Raw genomic sequence first — 7256 nt, 5'->3', positions numbered from 1 at the left:
GTGTGAGTGAAGTGTGAGGGTGGAAATGCATGAGGTGAGTACGGTTGTGAGGGGTGCACTGGGAAGATATAAATTAATTTACATTGTAGTTAGGGGTGGGATTTGGCTAAATAGGGAAAGTGAGGTTACGTTTGCAAGGGAGCGGGGTAGTTTTGTGTTTAGGTTTTTGGGCCTTGATGGCGGTAAAGGGAGGTTCTTGTACTGATGTGGGATATTAGGGATGAGAAAAGTGTGGCTAAAGAGGATGTGAGAATTGAAATAGTGCAAAGTAACTGAAATATTAGGGCGGTAAGCGGCAGCAGCCTTAAGAGACATCTGTGAGCGGCAATGAGTACTTTTGTGTATGGATAGGTTACAGTTACCGACGGACAAGCGGGATGTGGGCAGCGAAAGTACTGGCAGTGCTGGTAGTGAAGTAGACGGGGAGGAAATTTCCAGAGGAACACGACGGCCAGTTTTGCGTGACCCGGTGTCAAGTGGAGCGTCAGGGAGGAGGAAGATTCGGAGCGGAATAAGCGATCAGGCAAGGGAGAGGGCGTCCAGTGAAAGTGAGGGGGAGGATCTCTTGAAGAGGAAAAGGGAAATTAAAGGGAGTCCGGGGAAAAGCGCATTAGAGAGTCCCTTTAAAAAAAGGTGAGAAGCAAGTTATTTGGGACAAAGTGGAGAGCATAATAGAAGAGAAGGTGAGAGAACGTAGGAATGAAAAGGAGGAGCGAGCGGATAGGGAAAGGATAAAGAAAGCAATAAGGATAAAGTAGCAAGGGTAAAGAAGAAAGATGAGGATTTCTGGAGGTAAATTCAGGAATTTCATGTGATTGAACTGGTAGAGACGTGGGTAGAGAGAAAAGAATGGGCATGGTGGTAATGGGGGGGAGACTTTAATGCGAGAATTGGGCGGGAAGAGGGACTGTACCAGAAAGGGGAGAGCTTTGAAAGAAAATCGAAGGAGAAAATAATAAATAAAGAGAGGGAGATTCTAGGAGACTGGATGGAGGATAGAGGGTGGGCGGTGGCGAATGGTATGGTAAAAGGGGACGAAGAGGGAGAATACACGTATATGAGTAAGAGGGTGGTATCGGTGATAGACTACGTGATTATGAATACGCAAGAGTTTGCGGAGATAAAGAAATTCGCAGTGGAAGGAAAGGAGGAATCAGACCATTAGCCATTGAGTTTTTGGATACAGGGGGAGGCTGGCGAAAGGCAGGGTGGGGAAGAAGTGTCGTTAGGGGAGAGGGTTTCATGGACGAGAGAGGCGGTAGAGAAGTATCAGGAGCAGTTGAGCAACGTAAGCTTTAAGGGAGAGTCCGTGGACGAGATATGGGAGGATCTACAAGAGAAAGTGAAAAGTTGTGTGCAAAAGAAGGTATTTAGGAATAAGAAGAAAGAAATGGTAAAGCCGTAGTGGGATAGGGAATGTAAAATGATGAAGAGAAAGATCAAAAAGAAGTGCAGGAAGTGGAAGGACGAAACCTCGAAAAGGGAGGAGTGCGTAGAAATCAGGAAGGAGTTTAGGGTGATGTATAAGAATAAGGAGTAGGAAAAAGAAAAAGAGCTGGAAGAGGAGTTGAGAAGTGTTAAGACAGAAGGGGACGTGTGGAAGATAATTAATAGGTTTAGGAAAAGTAGGGTGGGGGTAAGTAAGAAGATAGGGAGCGACGAATGGAGGAAAATTTTTTAAGGATTCATTTCAGGCGTCAGATACTCGAATGAAAGATGAGGGGATTAGAAGGAACAGAGAGGTAGATGAAGAGGGGCTGAACAACGAGGAGATAGAGAAGCAGATAGGGAAGTTGAAAAAATCAAAGGCAGGAGGGAGTGACGGGGTAGAGAATGAAGCGTGGCTGTTTGGCACACAAGAAGTAAGGCAGAGGCTGAAGGGGGTAGTGAAAAAAGTATGGAGGGGGAAGGGATTTCCAAGAGGGTGGAGAGAGGGGTTGATCGTACCACTGTATAAGAAAGGGGATACGGAGAGGCAGGAAAATTATAGAGGAATTACGCTCACGAATACTGCGTACAAAATATACGAGATGGTGCTAGGAGATAGGCTGCGAAAGGATGTTGAGGGGAGAGGAATATTGCCGGAGACGCAGGCGGACGTGAGAGAGAGAAGGAGCACTATTAAACATATTTACGTCTTGCAACATGTGGTGGATAGAGAATTAACCGAAAAAGGGTTCTGGATGGATAGGGGGTTAAGGAAAGGGTGCCCGCTTAGCCCAACGCTTTTTGCAATTTTGATCACGGATATGGAAAGCAAGCTAGCGGCAGGAGTGGTAGGAGGAGTAAGGGTAGGAGTAGTTAGGGTAGGAGGAATCAGGATATGGTCACTCGCATATGCCGATAACATAGTGCTGTTGGCAAAGAGCGAAGAGGCTTTAGAGAAGATGATGAAGAGGCTGAGATGTTACTTGGACAAAAATAAGTTAGAGTTAAATGCGGACAAGTGGAAGGTTATGGTGTTCAGTAAAGGAGGTGGGAGAGATGGGGGAGGGGAGTGAAAACTGAAGAGAAAAGCGGTATACAAGGTGAAAGAGTTTGTGTACCTGGGCTTCCTGTTTCGAAGGAATTGGGGAGTGGATGTTCATATGAAAGAGAGAGAGTGAGAAGGGCAAATATGGTGATGAGGCAGGTGTGGGGGCTGGGAAAGAGATTTTTTTCAGATGATTTTGAAACAAGAATGAAATCGTTTGATTCGCTAGTGATGTGTGTCTTATTTTATGGCGTGAAGGTATGGGGTTTGAAGGTAAGTGAGGAGGTAAATAAGGTACAGGAGAGGTATGTAAAGTGGATAATGTAATTGGCAAGGAATACGACGGAAAGGTATTTTATAACGAATGGATTGCAGATGGTTGAAGTTAGCAGAATGCACGCGGAAGGCAGGAAGGTATATGAGTTGGTTCGAAAGAATGGCATGGAGAAAGAGAAAGTAAAAGGAGAGGAGAGAATAAGAGAGTCAAGGTAAATCGGAAACTATGTGTGGATTATGCGAAGAGAGAAAGCGCAATATTTGTATAAGAAAGGGGAGCAAGGAAGTCAGGAACTTATAGCGAGAATGAGGTGCGGTTGCATGAAGAATTATAATGGGTTCTGGCTTTCTAGGGAGAAGAGAATGTATGAATTGTGTGGGAAGGGGGATGCAAAATTCGAACATTGATTGGAAGAATGTGAAGAGGTGGAAAGGAGGGGGATGAGTATGGAGGTATTGTTGCGTGAAAGGGATGACAAAGGGGCAGTAGCATGGGTGAAGGAGGTGTTGGGTAAGATAGAGAAGAAGAGAAGGAAGGAGGAATTGAGAAGGAAAGATTGTAAACACGAGAAGAAGTAGATGTAAGAAAAATGTAAATATTGTAAATATTAGTTTAGTATTAGGTGTTAGCCGCTGAGTCAGAGGCTGGTAATGCGAGGCATAGCGACAAAAGAGCGAAATGCGTGCGAGGCGAGGCGCAGCGAGGAAGGTTAGGCTATAGGAGTGAGACGAGCATATCCCAGCGTCATGTCAGACGAACCCTAGAGAGTGTCACGGACGGCTGTATGATTATCTCTCCAGCATTCTGTAAAAAGAACAGATATATATGCTATCCAGACCAGGGACTGTAAGGACTGGAAGACTTTGCCAGTAAGGACTGGAAGACTTCATGGCCCACCTGACCCAGGAGGGTGTAACAATCTTGTAGGCTAGCCACAGTTTCGAACCCAGTTGGTCCACAAACTGTTTTGATTGCCTCAGAGGTATCGTCCCTTTTTCTCCAGACCTTATGAAGCCCGGAAAATGTGCCTTGATCGATGTCTGTGCAAAATTTGGTCCAGCTTTCTTTGCCTTACGTATTCTATTCCTGTATTCATCCCTTATCGTCGTAGCAAAAAGGCTTCATAGTACATCCGCTTTGTCAGTAATGGCACGTCTAATACTCTGCCTGAGTACCCGGCCAAACTTTTCAAATTTTCTGTTTTTTTTTTGGACTCTTGTGGGTTTACAATTCCTTTCATAAGTAGATTTGATGCGCCCCGTGAAAATTCCGGCTACCAGCTTCAGGCTATCCATGTCTCTATTTAACCTAGGCACCTCCGAGAGTGCACACCTTATTTCCAATTGGTTTTCCTGGGATTTCTGGCTTACTTAGGACTCGCGGGTACAATGGATTCTAACTCGAAGTTTACCTGTACTCTAGCTGGGATTGTGGGTTTGTCTGAGACTCTCCACTTCTTGGCATTGACTATAAAACTACGGGTATAGAGAGTGCTGTCGATGACTTCTTCCCTGACTAAGTTATGTAAATTTCGGATATTCCCCGTGTCAAGAACATTTCAATCGGTAGTGATCAGGTATTTCGATAGTTCTTTACGTATTGAGTTGATGCCCGTTCTGCCCCGCAAAGTATGTTACGAAATAGCATCGCTATTATACACCAGTATACGTGCCTCTATTGGTGGGTTGGAATAGTTGCCACATGGAAAGTAAGCTAATCTCATGATTAGCTTCCTTATCCCTTTAAGGTATTTTGCTACCATATCAGGTCTCTCGAACATAGCTCTATCCGCAGGACAACGTTTTAATTTATTTGAAAATAATTTTGAGCGAAATTCCAATTCAGATAAAACAACAGTGACCACAGTGACCACTTGTCAAGGTTTTACGTCATTTCCGTATTTTTCGAACAGTTTTGTGTCGAAATGTATGGAAAATATTGTGAATAAAAATAACAACGAAAAATAAATGTGTAGATAAATCAGAGTTTAAAGACGACAAATTTTTAAGTATATTCAGCAAAAAAACTGCGAAAGAAGTGCGAAAAGTGTGGCGAGCAAGCCCATTATTTACATTTGTTGACATCTGTCGTCTTCAAAAAAATGTTAAAAAATCCGGAAAAAATCAAGGAAGATAAGGTTCCAGGAGCAAAATTAGTGCACATATTGATGGAAGAGCTTAGTGTCAAACAGCTTAAACGATGGATAAAATATAAGAAACGATCTTTAAAAGAAAAAAAGTGATTCAGTAGAAAGGTTAGTTGAGGTTGCGTTTGGCAGGTATTAATATTTACTCAAACAATGTTCTGGACTGAAAATCTTGTATATAAGAAAATATTTATACCTGCCATACAAAACCTCAACTAACCTTCCCACTAAATCACGTTTTTTCCCTTTAGTAGTGGTTTTCTACATTTAGGACATCGTTTCAGCTGCTCAATACTATGCTCTTCTACTGATTCGTTCACTGATTTTGCACCGGGAACATCATCTTCCGTAAGGTTCGCCGAATTTTTAAGCATTTTTTAGAAGATGACAGGTGCGAACAGATGCAAATAATGACCTTGGTCGCCGCACTATTTGGACTTTTTTAACCGTTTTTTTTTAAATATACTTAAAAATGTTCTACCTTAAAAATCTGTGTTATTTACAAATTAATTTTTTGTTCTTGTTTTTCTGAATAATATTTTCCATACATTTTGACACAAAAGTGTTCGAAAAATATGGAAATGACGTAACATTTCGGCACGTGCGCACTGGCGATGTCTGGAAAAAAAGGTCAATTAGAATGAGCCATGGCCATATAACGGAATTTCTAAGTGTTTCACCACTCGGTTTTTGAGTATACACCATATTACAAAACATTAATAAATATTTTTAAATGTTTCAAAGATTTAAAAATATTTTAAAGAATTTTGAACATTTTATAAAGGCGTGTTTATTAGATTTTAAATATTCATAACAAAGTCACAAAGATTTTTAAACTTTTAAAAGATGTAAAGGTTTTCAAAGATTTTGAAAAGGTTACAGGTCACCAGATTTCAAAGATTTTAAAACATTTGGAAGATTTCAAAAGGTTTGAAAACATTTTAGAAGTTTTTTTCTTACTAATTATAGATTTCAAAGAATTCAATTATTTCAAAGAATAAAAAAGATTTCGCAAACAAAGATTTAAGAAAAATTTTCCAAAGAAACCACGTCCCGAGAATTTTCTTGAACACATTCTAATATTGTGTTACATTGTTTTTAATTCGTAACTAATTATTTACTTGAAATGCGCACTCAATCCTGGGGAACATAACCTTTTTTTAGAATTTGGTTACACGTATATTTTGCGCACGTCTTCTGAGTCTCAAAGTCTTTGACCATTCAGCGCAGGGTCTCGAGCGCGGGAGATTTGGAAACCGAAATAAAAACGCCTATATAGTACTTTTTTCATTACACAAATGCAAGAAGGGTTGCATTGTATGCTAGAGTTTATATAATTGAATTCCCTATGACTACACAGTAAACGTCCTTACTGTATGTAGGCGTGGGATTTAGCGCAAAAATGTCAAGTCCCATGCGATTGTGTGGAAAAACAATGCAAATCACAATTCAAGTCTTTTAGGTGTGCGAACGTACCATCCTCTCTTCTAAAATACATTTTTCTTAATAAAAGATAAAAAACACTATAAATATTTATATAGAAGGTTACGCAAGACTTCTAAATGTAAATTCTAGAATGTTTTTCCATAACATCCCTCCTACTACTACTTTAGCAGAAAAGAGTTTTTATGCGAAATCGTTTACTACATCAACAGTAGGGTTAGAGAGGTATTTGCGGCCAGATCAATGTTTGCAGGAAAACACGTAAAATCATATTCTTCTCACAAGGTTTTTCTAGATTTTCTTGTGAACATTGAGCGCCACGTGAGGATTTGCCCAAACCTATGAGTGATGGAAAATATTTTATTCGTAATCAGGATTATATGAGACTGTAGAGCCATCTGAAAAGTGATTCGTGATGTTTATAATGCCTTTGGTCTTGGTATAGTCCATTTTTCATTGTGCTACTAAAGATTATAGGCGAACTTTTTATGAAATCGATGGTGGTCGAGTTCTTGGAAGGGAATTCTTTAAACCCTATTTATTATTCATTAAATATGTATTAGGCAGTAAAGTTTGTTTGGAGTGATGGGGGTTGAATAACTTAGTAGGAAAATATCGATAGTGTTGAAGTTTTTCATTGTACAGGTCAGGCATAGTAAGTGCACAGTTGCACGATGTGTTGAAAAAACGACGTATTGAAAAAACTAAATATATCTAAATAGCAGTTAATTTATACTTCAGAAACATAGAATGAAGTTTTTCATTAAAAATAATATTTTATTTTGCATTTTATTAGTTATTTCCTGGGGTAACTCATATAATGAGAAATTTCCTTTAAAATGACCTATATTAGTTTTAAATTCAGTACATAGAATTCCGAAAATCACGCCAAACAGAGTTGGTATCTCATGTTTGGG

Source organism: Belonocnema kinseyi, chromosome 8 (assembly GCF_010883055.1).
Source record: "Belonocnema kinseyi isolate 2016_QV_RU_SX_M_011 chromosome 8, B_treatae_v1, whole genome shotgun sequence".
In the NCBI taxonomy this organism is placed as follows: Eukaryota; Metazoa; Arthropoda; class Insecta; order Hymenoptera; family Cynipidae; genus Belonocnema; species Belonocnema kinseyi.
This window is presented reverse-complemented; position numbering follows the sequence as displayed.